Genomic DNA, 16,741 nt, shown 5'->3' on the forward strand with positions numbered 1-16,741 from the left:
CAGTTTTTCCATTCTTCACTTTTCACAAGTGATTATCCAAATTGATCCCCAAATCCCATAAAGAAAAACATATTTCTACCTGTGCTTTTACATAATTACACTATCGCAGTTATAAAGGCAATGATGGCACATTGCATCATATGTGTGTCATATGTGTGTGTTAGGCCTCAATATATATAAAGTATATAAATCAATATAATATATGTCCATGTATATTCATGTTTAATTATTTGATGGTCAGGGAGATTTTAATATGTCTTTATAATATTTGAATCCCCTAAAAATATTTTCCCAATTCGACCTGGAAAATTCAAGGAAAAAAAATTTTCTGAATCCTCAGTGAAATTAATATTTATTTACAAACAATATACAGTTGGTAGAGAGGTACTGGTCTAAGAAAAAAACTTGACTAATTTCTACAATTTGTTTTGGAGTAGGCCTGAATCTCAAGATACATTGTTAGTGCTGTTAAAAAGGAAAAGGAGCATGGAGGCCATGTTTCCTGCTATCCATTTCATCCTCCGTGTTTGTTCAGCTACTTTTCGTTTCATATTTGTAAAGGCCAACATTTTATATTTAATAGCTTAATACTATTTTAAAATTACACATTTTAAACCTCACTTAAATACTTTCTGAGGAAATGAATACAGGTTTGCTACAACTGAAATATAAATCTTCTTTTAATTAGTTCCAAAAGCATATTTTGTTGGAATTTAAGACCATGTAAAGAATGAAAGGAGATCCCATCATCTTAAAAGCATGACTCGGCCACTTCTAAAATTCTAAATCATATCAACACAAAATGACCATAACTAGATATATTTTATGTTGTACATTAGGTGTATACTTTTGCTGTAGGAAATATATTAAAAAGTATAAATGTGTATACATACACACACACACACATATCCCTATATATTACCAAAGTCTCATGTAGAGTAACATCAGTATCTATTACGGACCACACACGGAACTGGATATTTTGCACATTTGACTAGTCAAACATTATAAAAGCTATGGAAGTTCTTAATTATTTAATTAATATTGGACCTTTTCCAATTTGAAGGATTTCAAATTGTTTTCAGTGACATATAAAATGAGCCCAAATGGCCCAATTGGAAAGTAAGGACATTTTTTCCATCACTCATGGATTTTTTACAAGTGATCATATGTTAGGCCACAAATATCCCAATGTTTAACTCTTACAACAAATAATACGTGCAAGGTTTGTTATTGAGTTAATGTCCCGCATTATTTCAGAAATAATTTAAGGTGTATTACGAGGCAGGTGAACGTATCTCCCATTTCATCCAGGATAACCTAGTGTAGCTTGTTGTCCAGAAATAATTAACAGTCCCTTTCCTCTCAAAAGTGTTTCCATTAGGATGATAAATTAACTGGTTTCCCCATTTAAAAGCCAACATAACATAGACCAAAATAACATCAATAAGAAAGGTGATAGGAAGCATGGCTTGGATTTCTACTGCTGTTGCAGTTAATTCTATTGTTGTTTTCCCAGAAGCAAAGGGGTTAGTTACAAAAGACACTTACAGTTCAAAAACAAAATCTTTAAAAATTTTCCAAAGTAAAATGTGCACTAGTCACATTCACTGGACACAACAAAATTACTAGAAGATGGTATCAAAAGTTTCAGTGGAAGCCCCATCCACTTAGAAATTAGAAGGTATTCCTTCATAAAAATAATTTCTGGGTCATAGTGGAAATCAGAGAACAGAAAATAGTGATAAATGGTAATAATCAGATTTTTTAAGATATGCAGCTCCACCTATATTTAGAATAAATTTTACATAATAAATAATGCTTTTATTATTGCACAAAAATATAAAGAAACAGAGCATTTGATTTAAAACACTTTAATGAGAGCAACTAGATGTCCAAGGAAAGCAAGAAAAAATATACAATAATGTAAAAAATAATGAATTGTAACAAAATATTTAAATGACAAACAAAAAATAGTTTGTTTCCTCTTTAAAAATATCAACCAAAAGACATATTTTGGCCTAGAAAATGTAAGAAGAGGGAGAGGACTTACAGTAATCAGAGAAAGAAACGGAAAACAATACCAGTTACTGAGGACATTTTATCATAAGAGCCACACATGTGCAATTCTATCCTAAAAAATATGGAAATGTGGACATAATATAAAGCTTTGTGGAAAAACATAAATGCCAAAATTTTACTAAAAAGAAAAAATACACAAATAATCCGGTAGCTATAAAAATACGTTGAAAAAGTCACAGCTACTTCTGTAAAGCTCAGCTTTGGATTTTGTTTTTAGCACCTTCAAATGTTTAGGTACTTAGATATTAGATCATCTTCATGTCCCATGAACTTGTCCAAACTATAAGAAAAGGAAGCCTTCCATGTCTTTTTCCAAAGCTAAGACAACCCTGGCATCAAAGACAGCAGACGCTCCCCATATACAACTTCTAAAATAAGTTAGTCGTTTTAATTATTACACCAGGATTAACTGGGGATTATTAAAGAAATATGACGATGGTTTAAAATTAGATATCCAAGTTAAATAATTCATAAGTTCAAAAAAGAAATCCTATGTGCTAATCTTAATATTTGCCAAAAAGTTATTTTGAAACATTTCACATTCTTTCCTAATTAAAAAAAGAAAAACTATTAAATTAATTACTGACATTAAGAACTGATATTAAGTACTTATACTCCAAAATATCCTACTGAATTTCTCTCTGAAATAAACCACAATTTTCATGCCTAATGGTAAAATTCAAAGTGTATTCTCATTAAAATCAATAACATGTCAAGATTTATACACATGGATGGAGGCCCAAATAAGTTGGTGGTGGTGATGTCAGGGTAGGGAGATATATATATATATATATATTTTTTTTTTTTTGAGATGGAGTTTTGCTTTTGTTGCCCATGCTGGAGTGCAATGATGTAATCTCAGCTCACCACAACCTCCACCTCCTGGGTTCAAACGATTCTCCTGCCTCAGCCTCCTGAGTAGCTGGGATTACAGGCATGCACCACCACACCCGGCTAATTTTTGTATTTTTAGTAGAGACAGGGTTTCTCCATGTTGGCCAGGCTGGTCTCGACCTCCCGACCTCAGGTGATCCGCCCACCTTGGCCTCCCAAAGTGCTGGATTAAAAGGCGTGAGCCACCACGCCCCGCCCAGAGATTTTTAAAAGATCATTTATTTTACTTTTTTCTTTAGATGGTCTCTACTTTCTAAATATTTGCATGTTGCCATATGTACCCTTTAATAATAATTTATAAATAAATTTTAAAGGAAAGAAAAATGAGGTTAAGAACAGAACATAGAGACCAATATAAAACTGTGTGCCATGGAGTTTATGCTTTTCCTATAGGTCGGGCTGGCAGTTGTCAGGTATCCACCAGTACAGCCAGACAGTTGTTAAAAGAGTGAAATATTTCTGTACTAGAGAAATTGCTTGCTTCCTAAACCTTCAAGTGGCTCCAGTCAGTACTCAGTACTCAAGCTGCTGAGCCCCTTTTCTAGGCAACCAAACTTCATCGGCAATTTAGGATTCATGGCCAGTTAAGCAGCAAGGCTAGGAGACTGCTCCAACTCTAAAGCCAGGGCACACTCTAAATAGTAGGTAGGCCCATGTGTTGCTGGTTTCTAAATCTTTTGAACATCAACCTCCTCTATGCACTTGCCTCATATTTGCCTGTGAATTCCTCAGCAGTAATCCAATTGCATGACATAAGTTAGGCAATCCTCCAGATTTTTAAATAAAATACAAACCAATTGCTCAGCAGAAACTGTATCCCCAGTTAAAAAAAAAAATTATTGTCACTATCTTGGTCCCAACCAGGACTCCTCACACAGGGAATTCTGGTAATATAATCAATAGGGTCCTCAACGGCATTCCTGCTCTCCCTCCATGGAAATGATCGGGGAGCTGCTTCATATGGCACCACATGGAGCATGAACCAAAGTGTAGGTCTTCATTACCGAATGTTATGTTATGTCAGATTATGTCGAGGTGCTCTGGCTTATGTCAGGGGAACCATGAAATATTTACACATGAGGAAATGAGACTCTAGGAGATTAAACAATATCTTATATCTAGTCACATGCTACTATTTATCATAAGGTATCTGTTGGGCATTAACCCAACCACTTTATATACACTATCTCTTGATTCTCCAACCGCACCGTGAGACAGGTATTATCAAGAGCTATTTTATCCTCTATAAGACGGTGTTAGGCTCAGAGCTGTGAGGTAGCTTGTTCATGATCAGACGACCATGAAGCATCAGAAGCTTCATAAGGCATTCAAAACCAATCCTGTCTGACTTTACAATTTTAATTCTTCAATATTTTAACATCTAATTCTCCTGATCATTCCACTATCCTCCCTCCCTACCATCTGGCTTAATCTGGTTCCTTCTAATCCCCAGCTCTCCCTGGGGCACCGTCACTGCCTTCTCAAGGATGATGTGAGATCCTTTAAAACATGTCCCAAGCGTAAGTAAAGATCTTCGAGCACAAAGGGTGTTGCACAGAGCAGCAGGCTTCCATCCTTTGTTATAAAACAGAGCTTCTCTGCTACCCTATTTCCATTCAACTTTCTTCACCAAGCATGCACTTTAGCAACCTCGTTCAAAGCCCCTATAAATGGCGATGTGAAATGGGAATGGTGACACAGCGGCGAGGGCAGAAGTACGCAGTGCCACCATCATGAATTAGTAAAGCATCTTCGCAACGGGGGTCTTCTGCCCATTTGGCCTCAGCCATGCCAGCCGTGCCCCAAGCACAGAGAACAAAACTTCGGCTTCTGTTCTCCTTTTATCGGCAATGTTTTCCTTTACTTTGACGTCAGCTCCCAGATTGCTTGCTGTGATGTGCTACACCTTTCATATTTTCTTTCCAGTCATAATATTACTTCAGTCATAACCTCGGCACTTTGAGGAATAATTGTCCCTGACAAGAGGGTGAATCACTGACAGAGAGTTGATAAGCATTACATACAGATGACAGAAGTCAGGACATATCGGATTACTGCTGTGAATATAATAAAAGAGAGACTAAACACTTTGGCAGCTCAAAGACAAGCCATTTCATAAGTCTCTAGTGGGGCTATTATCTTCCATTTACTGCCACTGATAACCAGGTTGTGACTGTCTCCCTACGATCTAGTTTCAATTCACTTAACACATTGCTGACCAGACATGGAGAAGGAGGCAGAAAAGATAATCGGGAGTTTTGGGACATTTATTTTTAATGTTTATCTTCCGGATCCCCCTTCCGGACTGATAAGGCCCTAAGTGTGGAAGCTTTAAACCTTCCTGGGAAAGGCTGGGTATGGCTATACTTCCTTTAATCTATGACTCTTTGTTTCCTTTGAAGCTGCCATATCCAGCCAAGGAAGTGATAATCCACTTTCTCCATTCCGCTGATATACCTGGGTCTAAAAGCCTGATGCAATAAACAGCCAGACTATTTTTGCATTTAGGAGCTTTGAGAAGATAAGATTATTATTTTTGCTTAGCTGGTCTGAGCCACCTGAAGAGACAGATCAAGAGTTGTGTTGTCTGTCAGTATAGACCGCTGGAGCAGTAAGAATGTGAAATGCATCTATGGAATTGGAAGGCACATGGGATAGATAGGGACTGTAAGAGATTCTGTTTCTAAATATGTAGGAAATAATTTAACAGATCAGAATTTGTGGTATACAAGTTAGAACAAAGACTAAAGTCTTTTTAAAAGATGAAAGAAAGCCTCAACTGAAAATTATTCTATTCCTGCAAGTAGCCATGGTGGTGTCAGAGTTTAATAAAGGGTTATATTCTGCAACACGCTCCCTCTTAAATAATGTTGCCTCCCAGCTTGTTGCAGTTTAGAAATGTGTTCTCAGATCCAAGAAATTCTAGATATTCTCCTTGAACATATAGCTACTTGAGTCATACATTTATTGTCTTTATGTTGACATAAAACAATTTGTTTATTGGCAACATACACTGTGAGATCCACTAGATAAATTAAGGGATTTTTTAGGAGCAGGCTCAACAATAAGGCAGGCTGGGATTACAGTAAGGTGTGCCTGAAAGAAGCAGGAAGCCACCCAAATGGGACAGATATGAGCATAAGAAAACAGAGCTGGCACATGAAAAATCTCCAGAGGGCTCGAAATATTCAAACAGAATTTAAGCAACTATTGGTATGAGGGAGTCAGTATGTGAGACCTAATTAGAAAGTGAGGTGTCGCTCAAAATTTCTTTGAACACGTCTACCTCTGTTAGGTACCAGACGCTGGGTTAGAGCTAATTGGATTATCATGTAAGCTTGGGCAGATTGTGTCCAGCCCAGCTCCATAGAGCGCAAGTTACAATAGAGTCTATGTGAAGGACACACATTCATGTTGTTCAGTGACAATCTATCTGCACAGTTTTACTTAGCAGCTCCCCAAGAATATAAAAGCAAAAATCTGTCCCTTTTAATCCAATGTTCTCTGGGCTTTCTTCAGAGAATTCACATAGCCTATCAATTGAGAAAATCTGAAATGAAGCCCAATTGATTAGTGGCCTATGGAGTAGAACAGAACCACCCTGTAGAGGGGATGTTTCAGCTCCACCCTAGCAAAACAGTCACCAGTTTTTATTCTAAAACCCACAATATGGTGATGCTGAGTTTGCTGATAAACTTCCTGCTTCTCTCCAGATGGCTCAGACGCTGGAGCAAATACTCCCAGGCTGATGGGTGAAGTTTTCTCAGTAGACACATCTGCAGGCATGATAAATTAGACAGAGACTGACAACAACCAGATCCAATTGACGTGTGGTAAGAGGTTTTTCAGTTCCGAAACCACACAGCATCCTCTCTAAACTTGCCTACGAGTTTCCTAGAAGCCTGAATCAATGCGGGATGGCCACTGCATAGTCAACGCTGGGTTTTTGCAAACCAACACTTTGAGCTTCAGTTCACGCTACAACGTTTTAAAAAGAGGTGATAGCACTGAATTATTTGTTTTCTTCATTGTAGTTTTTCATGTTGAGAGTTTCATTAAGATGAGGCTTATGAACAAATTGTATGACATGAGCTTTTACATCTTATTGTTCTAGATTCCAAATCCCAGGGGTATTCTAGGGTGCGCTCAAAATCACCATCTCTGTAGTGAAAGGGTTTTATTCTACAATAGTGCCTAGGAACTCAATTGCCAATGGATAGGGTCAACCCAGGAGAAACAGGAAAACTGTAGGAAAAGGACCAGGATCTCCACGATGGCTATAATTCACCCATAGTCAGTACCCAAACATGTCAACATCAAAGCAGCCTTCAAAGCTAAGTAGTATTATCCCTGTTTTAAGGAGGCAGTAACTAAGATTCAGAGTTTGTCAAGGTCCCTTAGTAAGTGAGCAGCGGATCAAAGATTGCGCCCATGCATCTGACCAAAACCAAGTTCATTTGACTCCTCTGAGCTAACTCTCATTAATGGACCTGGAGTCCATCAGGCCTCTCTCCCATTCCTTCACCTTCCAGAAAAAGCCCCAGCTATAGACTAAAGAGAAAAGTTCATCCAGATAAAATGTGAGGAATATAATCAAATCAGAAATAGAAGTTATTATTATCATTAGCATCTCTCTAGATAAAATGCAAAAATATCTATGCAAGCAACAATTGGAGACACTTGCAACAGGCAGTAAGTTATTGGCCCCCAGATCCAGAAGCTGAATTTTAGTTCTTTGGAGAAGAGGGAATTGTATGAGAGTGAGTAAATGCTATCATGTATAAAAGGAGTTCCAGGAAAGCTCTCCAGGCAGAAACTCAGCATCTGCGGATATATGAGTAGAAGTCTCTCCAGTAACTAGGCCACGGGGTGAGGTGAGAGTGGGACCTACTAAAGTCAGAGGACAATTGCTAGGAAGGTTGAACTTACTGCTGAACTATCTGAGCAATGGACTTTGTATTTCTGAGCCCCCACCAACCCAAGACATGATCAAAGCCCACACTTGGGTGGACCTGAAGGCCTTTGGAAGTGAAAGATTTTATAGGAACAAGGAATCAAAAAGGATGACAGAATTTGTTTCTTGAGATCTTCCCCTGGCCTTCCATATCATTTCTGTGCATTTTACATCCCTTGTGGATAATCATCAGGCAAAGTAATATTCAGAGATGCTATTAATTACTTCCTAGAAATAGGATATTTGAAAGCTATTTTTACCTCTAGGCATAACAACCTTATATGAAAAAAAAATTACAGAAAGAACTTCTGGACAACTTTTGTTAGATACAGCCTTGTAGTGTGATGGGTAGCTCAGGAACATTAACTCTAGAGCTGGACAGTCTTATTCCACTAGTAGCCCTCTTCTACCTACCGCCCAGGGATGTTGGTGCAGTAATTTAAGTTTCTCCTTCTCTTAGTTTACTCTCATACTAAATGAGATAATGATTGAGTTGTTATGAAATTAAACTAATTTTAAATGTAATTTAACATTGGAATCATAGTAAACTCAGTAAATGTAGGCTATGATGATTATTATCATTATTATAATTAGTTTGAATGCCCAAGCATAAAATATCTGTCTTTTTCCATGAATTTCAGAGTCAATGAGAAGAATATTTGGAACAGGCTTTAAAAACCAGGATGAAACTTCAGGAGCTGAAGCTCAAGCATCTCCATATATTCATACGTGTAGTTTTAAACCATTTAGAAAACTATTGTCCTATGAAATGGTGGTGCTTTATGGATTAGCTCTTTAAATGTGGCCTTCTTCCTGTGTGCTACAATTCGAGTTGTTATCAGCTGAAATGCACCTAGGTCAATAGATGATTTCAGTGACAGTAAAGTCACCCAATAAAATTGTTTAACTTTATATCATTAGGAAAGCATTCTTTTAGGATGATTCAAAAAAGATAAAACCTGTGGAATTCATTTCCAAACTATAAAACCATGGAACAAAGATTTTACGAAGTAAAGTACTTGGACAGCCATACAAATGACTGGCTCTTGTCTGAAAAATAGTCCTTGGTATATTTTAAAAATTAGGAATTGGTTCTGTTTGAAATACAGAAAACCAAGAGTGAATTAAAATGTCTCTCAGGATTATTTTTAGAAATGCTTACTTATTAACTTTAGAATAAGTTCTATCAATCAAACATAAATGGATCAGGGTGGAAATAGTTAATAGGATAGTCATTATGTCCATAATTGTGAGAGGTTTCTGCACTCTGAAAACCATTTTCTTAATTATTTTAGGTTAACACTCGTGCCCATAGCAGGGGGAGGAAAAGGGGCATGTGTAATCTGAAACCCCAGATATGGTGCCTGGCCTGAATTGAGATAACATTAAAGATTTTATTGCTGATACATTATAAATTATTTCTATTACTGTGGTCCTGCGGGGATTGCATTGTCAATGCACTTTGCTTATTACCTCACTTAATGTTATTAACACACTTTGGGGTATAAAATTACAGTTTTATCATGGAAACCTTAAACACTTACATCCAAAGTACTGAATCAAGTTATTATCTTTACTGACCAGACCTATTTTATTGTCATTTTATCACTCATAAAATCTGAGATTCAATTTGATTTAACTATTAAGTAAAGCTTGGTCTACAAGAGTTTAAACCCAGCTGTAATACTAATATATTAATATATAAGATGACTTCATTTTATTAAAGGTGAGGTAACTTTGAAAACCTCTTTTAATGTCTTTCTGCAGCTAAGAAATTTAACGTGACCTGTTTGCACTTCTATTTCACCAACATCGACAAAAATTTAAGATCACCTTCTTGCAGGATGCTGAGCGCTGACTCTAACCTGCTTCTGGCCTGCAGAAATGCCTGGGACACATTAATCAGCCACAAAATAGCACCGCTCATCAAAGTGTCAAGACAAGATGTTCAGTTTTAAAACAAAAGCACTAAGAATCCAGCATGTTAATGAAACACGATCCACGGTTAAGAAATTTGAAGCAGAAGTCTATAAGCACATCATTTCAATAGCTCCTAAAAATTTTTTTTGTAAATGAAGATTGAGTCCCCAAATTAAGCTATCATTCAGAAAGTAAAAACTACAGATAAGGGCATGGTTATGCCAAAGTTTTTCTATAGGGACCCCTTGTAGTCTTGCATCCATGACTACATATTAGGAAGAAATTTGTTGCTAGCCTAATTTGATTGTAAAAAGCAATACATAATTATATCTTGTTATGTTAAATGCCATCTTGATATTGGTCAAAAAAGTTTTAAATTAAAAAAACAAAATATGCTATAGTCTATGTAAGAAATCATACAAGAGGAAGTTGTTTTATTAAAGTTCAGAGCTTTGCTTTTTTCAAAATGCATTACTCCTAAGTGTTAAAAATCGAGGCTCCACTACCGGGTATTATTATTATGAGAACATGCTGCAATTCTGTAACCCTGAGGAGGCAGGATAGAGTAGAGATTTTGGTTGGCCAAATGACTAGTATTCTGACCTTTAATTTCAGCACCTGTAAAGAAGAAATAACACCTCCCGGAGCTGCTGAGGGGTTTCATAATGAAAGCGTCTGGCACATAGAAGGTGCTCAGTAAGCAATCATTCAATAATTTTCTCTATTCCTACAGTATCATATCAGCATGAAATACGGCCCTTAGGAGATAGTGTGCCATTAGACTGCTAAACCTGGAATAATAACTAGATGGAAATGCAGCCAAAGTTGGGTGTGGGGGGCCCTAATGCATAGGTTAGTGCACTTGAAGCAATGGTCTTGCTCCATGACAATCCAGGCCTTGTGGCCAGCACCCGGAAATCATCAGATACCAGAAGCTGCATCTAGTTTACAGAAATCTCCTTTCTCTGTCCATGGAGAAATCCTCATGTTACATGAGATAAAGACATTTTTTTAACACAGAATTTTGAGGAAAAAGCTTGAAACTTGTCTAACAAGAGTCAGCAGGAATAACATAGATTTTCTCATAAAATAAGAAGTGGAAAATTCCTTGAAATTTAAAGAAAGCATGATGCCAGTCATACGAAGCAACTTCAATAGTGGACAAAATTGTCAAAAATTAGTTGGAGTGGATGAGCTTCATTGGAGGAAAAATAAAGCTAGAATAGGCTTTGGAGATCACTAAAGTTAACTCTTACCTTGATAGGCAAAAAAAAGTTTGGGGGGGAGGGGAACTTAACAAGCTTCAGAAATTTGCCTAAAGTCACACAGCTATTTGATGGGAAGACTGAGCCCAACATTCAGGCTTTCTAATCCTAAGTGTAGTATCTTCCCTCTGCACAGTAAATCATGGCAGCTCTCTTCAGACCTTCAACCTCCTGTTTATATGCCTATTTCCTGCAATAAACATTGATTTCTCCCCTGCTGAATGACAGGTTATATGCTGAGCCCTGTGGTAAGACACCAGTGACCAAGACTTGCTCTCTATTTGTCTTGTAAGAAAAGGCAAACACAAATAATGGATTCATTTTCTTCTGTGCATTATTTGTTGTGTATGAGAGAATGTGTGATTAGAGGTATATATGTATGTATGTGTGTGCATATGTGTGTGTTCCTCCTCAGCTAATTCCATCATAAAATTTGAAGTTTCGAAGTTTCATTATAGGGTATTTGGGTGGGTCTTCTACCTCTTGTTCTTTCTTTCTGGAGTTGGGGAAGCTCTTTCTGTGTAAGGCCATCTTTTCTTGGAATATTCTCTCATTGTTTCAAGTACAACCTTTCTCCATCCAATTGCATCTGTATTCCTTTTGAGCTCCTTATTAAAAGACATGGAGATTTCGTGGTATGTTTACCATGTCGCTTACATTTTCCTCTACCATTTTTGTATCTCTTTGTTCTTTTGCATTGTCTTCTAGTAGATATTCGTCAGGATGACCTTTGAGCTCACTAATTTCCATTCAGCTATGCCCTTTTGCCATTTGCCCTGTTTATTTAGTGTTTTATTTTACCTGAATAATCCAATATTAAATTTCTAAGGCATATTGATGATTGTGTTTCTGTGGATTTACCATATTTCATATCTTTCTGATAATATTGACAATTATTTGTATATCTATGTAAATGAAATTAATTAATATAAATGAAATTAATATAATACAAGTGATAATATTTATATTCTTCTAAGTGATAATAATTGTTTATATTTTCTGAGAGTCCTATTTATATAATTAGCTCTGGTTTTTCATAGTTTCTTCCCTTTCCTTCCGTTCCATGATAATGCCTCTAGAGGTAATTTCCTTCTTTTACAAATCTGGAAAACAAGGAATGTGATCAAAGAAGGTAACTACCTTTCTTATTCCCTTCACCTCACTCCATCCCTCCTCTAGCTTTAACAAATGTTTTCCCTTTCTTTGGTTTTAATTAATCCTTCCTTTGTGTGCACACACACACACACACACACACGCATGCACAATCCTACAATGTCTATGACATAAATACTATATAACTACCATAGATACTTTTCTCCAGTTTGCTTTTTTTTTTTTTTCATTTAAAAAAGCATGCTGGCCAGGCGCGGTGGCTCACGCCTGTAATCCCAGCACTTTGAGAGGCCAAGGCGGGAGGATCACGAGGTCAGGAGCTCCAGACCAAACTGACCAAGATGGTGAAACCCCAACTCTACTAAAAGTACAAAAATTAGCCGAGCGTGGTGGTGTGCACCTTTAATCCCAGCTATTCAAGAGGCTGAGGCAGGAGAATCACTTGAACAAGGGAGGCAGAGGTTGCAGTGAGCCGAGATTGCGCCACTGCACTCCAGCCTAGGTGACAGAGTGAGACTCCATCTCAAAAACAAAACAAAACAAAACAAAAAACAAAACAAAACAAAAGCATGCTGAAGATCAACCACATAAAACATGAAGATATTTCCCATTTTTGTGATAGCTACACAATATTCCACTGTGTAGGTATACCTTTAGGCTATTCAGTCAATGCCTTAGGGTCTAAATTTGATCTCGAGTGATTTAACCTCTATGAGCCAAGCTCATGCTCAGTGCCTCATTGATGGTAGCTGCTCAATAAGTTTTGGTAAATAGATGAGGAAACCCTGACTGGAAAACTTTATCAGAATTTTAAAGGAAATAAATGTAAATACATATAAAGAACTTAGAACAATCACTAGAATATATTGAGTGCTCAATAAATGGTATCTTTTCACATTATTATTGATTTGGTTTTTTTTTTACTTATAATTTTTAATTAATAGCAAAAGAGTACCCAGAGTGGCTGCTGATACATTGGCATGATTATTTTTCCCATGATTGGGAAATTTCATGATTAGTTTTACAAGAGATGACTCCATTTGGCCCAAGCATTTAATTTGTTGGAAAAGGCCACACAAAGATCAATTATGAGATTTGAAAGGCTCTTATTCTCCAAGAAGGTAATTTTGCCCCTAGGTGAGAGCTGATAGGGAATTTTAAATAACTGGGTAAACTCAAACATCTCTCTCTCTCTCTCACACACACACACACACACACACACACACACAGCTAGATAGTGTTTCCTGATGGAAAAACATACCACCACTTATGAGATATTTTTGCCAAATGATTGAACCTGAAGCTGATCCACCTCTGATCCAACAGCCTGTTAGGAAGAAATGCAGGCATGACAGAACAAAGACAAAATTAGCAAAATTCAGAAAGTGAGAAATTTTACAGAAAAACAAATATATGAGGTTTGTCAAAAAGTGAATTACAAGGGAAAAATACATAGAGTGGAAATATACAGATCAAAAGAGACTGTGCAGCTCCCCACTCGTCCCTCCAGCCCCTGGAGACCACATTCCACTCTACTTCTACGTGTTTGACTGTGTTATATACTTTGAATAACTGGTATCATGCAGTATTTGTCCCTTTGTGATTGGCTTATTTTACTTCCTTCCTCAAGGTTCCTCGATGTTGTCGCATGATTATACAAGATTAATACATTCTAGAAATTTGATATACAACATTGGATCTATTATTAACAATACTATAGCGTGCACTTAAAAAAATTTTAAGAGGATAGATTTCATATTAAGTGTTCTTGTTCCAGCTGAAAAAAAAAAAAGAGTTTTTTGTTTGTTTGTTTTTGTTTTTTCTGAGATGGAGACTTGCTCTGTCACCCAGGCTCGAGTGAAATGGCACGATCTTGGCTCACTGCAACCTCTGTTTCTGGGTGCAAGCGATTCTCCTGCCTCAGCCTCCCAAGTAGCTGGGATTACAGGTGCCTGCCACCACCACGCCCAGCTATTTTTTATATTTTTATTTTTAGTTTCGCCATGTTTGTCAGGCTGGTCTCAAACTCCTTACCTCAGGTGATCTATCAGCCTCAGCCTCCCAAAGTGCTGGAATTACAGGCATGAGCCACCACACCCAGCAAGAGAGAGAGACTTTATAGCTGTATACCTTTTGGGGGAATACTATTTGAGTCAGCCAACTTTTACGAAGTATAATAAAATCAAGAAAATATGAACAATAACAGGTATTTGAGAATGGGAAGAAATTACGATTGATTTCCTTAAGTGCTGTAATAGTATTGTGTTTATATTTTTAAAGATCTTTGTCTTTTAGAAATGTATACTGAATTTGCTGGAGGGAGGTGGTGTAGCTGAAGAGGAGCCTTCAGCAATTATCCTGCCGCAGGAACACCAAATTGAACTACTATCCATACAAAAAAAGTACCTTCATAAGAACCAAAAAAATCAACTAAGCAATCACAGTATCTGATTTTAACGTCATATTAAGGAAAGAGGCACTGAAGAGGGTAGGAAAGGTAGTCTTGAATCACTACAGCATCTCTCCTTCATCCCCCAGCAGGGACCATGGGGTGCAGAGAGACAACTTGTGCTCTTGGAGGAAGGAAAGTGCAGTGATTGTGGGACTTTGCATTGGAATTAAGCACTGCTTTGTCACAGCAGAAAGCAACATAGGGCAGAATTCAACCTGAGCCCATGGAGAGAGTGTTTAAACCAGCCCTAGCCAGAGGCAAATCATCCATCCCAGGTTGGAACCTGAGTTTGAATAAGCCCTGAACACTGTGGGTTAAAGTGGTCTGGAGTCATAAACTGGAAAGGCAGTCTAGGCTACACGGACTTTAATTCCTGGGCAAGTTCTGGTGCTGTGCTGGGCTCAGCGCCAGTGGACATGGAGTGCACTGACCTACTGAGAGACACGAGCCAGGGCAACAAAGGGAGGGCTTGTGTCACCCCTCCGCCAAGCCCAGGCAGTGCAGCTCGCAGGTCCAGGAGAGACTCCTTCCTTCCACTTGAAGTGAGGAGAGGGAAGAATAAAGGGGACTTTGTCTTGCAACTTGGATACCAGCTCAGCCACAGTAGAACAGGTTACCAGGCAGAGTCCTGAGGCCCCCATTCAAGGCCCTACTGGAACATTTGTAAACATACCATGGGCCAGAAGGGAACCTACTGCCTTGAAGAGAAGAACCCAATCCTGGCAGAATTTATCATCTGCTGATTAAGGAGCAATTTGAGCCCTAAAAAATCAGCAGTGGTAGCCAGGCAGTACTTGACATGGAAATTGGGTGAGACTCAGAGCTGTGCTGGCTTCAGGTATAACCCAGCACACTCCCAGCTATGATGGCTAGAGGGGAAGACACCTTCTGTTTGAGGAAAAGAGAGGAAAGAGTAAAGGGAAATTTGTCTTGAAGCTTGAGTACCAACTTGACTACAGTGGGGTAGAACACCAAGTGGGCTCCTGGAGTCCTAGATTCCAGGCCTTAGCTCCTGGATAGCATTTCTGGACTTTCTCTGGGCCAGAGAGGAGCTCACTTCCCTGAAAAGAGAGACTCAGGACTGGCAACATTCACCACAAGCCAACTGAGGAGCCCTTGGACCTTGTGTGAACATCGATGATAGCCAGGCAGTACTTGCCATGGGCCTAAGGCAGTGGTGGCCACCGAGAGACTCCTCTGCTTGAAGAAAGGGAAGGGAAGACTGGGAAGGACTTTGTATTGCAGCTTTGGTACCAGCCAGATGCAGTACAATAGAGCACCAGGTAGATTCCTAAGTTTCTCGACTCCAGGCCTTGGTTCCTGGATGGCATCCCTGGATGCACCTGGGGATGGGAGGAACTCTCCACCATGAAAGGAAGAACACAATCCTGGCTGAATTTGTCACCTGCTGATTGTAAAGCCCGTGGGCCTTGAGTGAATATAGGTGGTATTAAGGTGGTTGTTACTGTGTGTCTTGGGTGAGACCCAGTGCTGTGCTAGCTTTGGGTCTGACCCAGTACAGTCCCAGTGGTTGTGGCCACAGGGGTGCTTGTATGACTCCTCCCCCTGCTCTAGGTAGCTCAGCACAGAGACAGTCTCCATTTGTTTGGGGGAAAGTAAGGAAAGAGATCAAGAGGCTCCATCAGGTAATTCCTCTGGAATTCTTCTGGATCTTACACAAGACCAACAAGATGATACCTCTGGGAGTCTGCAAGAGCCACAGCATTACTCGCTTTGGGGTGCCCCCTAAAGCAGATATGGCTGTGGTGACAAAAGACAATGCCAAAGTCCTTTCAAATACCTGGAAAGCCTTCCTAAAAAGGACAGGTATCATTGCTGCTTGCAACAAATACCTAACGCTTCAATGCCTAGACATCCACAAGCATTATGACCATCCAGAAAAACATGCCTTCACCAAACAATCTAAATAAGACACCTGTGACCAATCCTCAAGAGACAGAGATATGCAAACTTTCAGACAGAATTCAAAATAGCTGTTTTGAGGAAGCTCAATGAAATATAAGGTGATGCAGAGAAGAAATTCAGAATTCTATCAGATAC

Source organism: Gorilla gorilla, chromosome 16 (genome assembly GCF_029281585.2).
Source record: "Gorilla gorilla gorilla isolate KB3781 chromosome 16, NHGRI_mGorGor1-v2.1_pri, whole genome shotgun sequence".
NCBI lineage: Eukaryota > Metazoa > Chordata > Mammalia > Primates > Hominidae > Gorilla > Gorilla gorilla.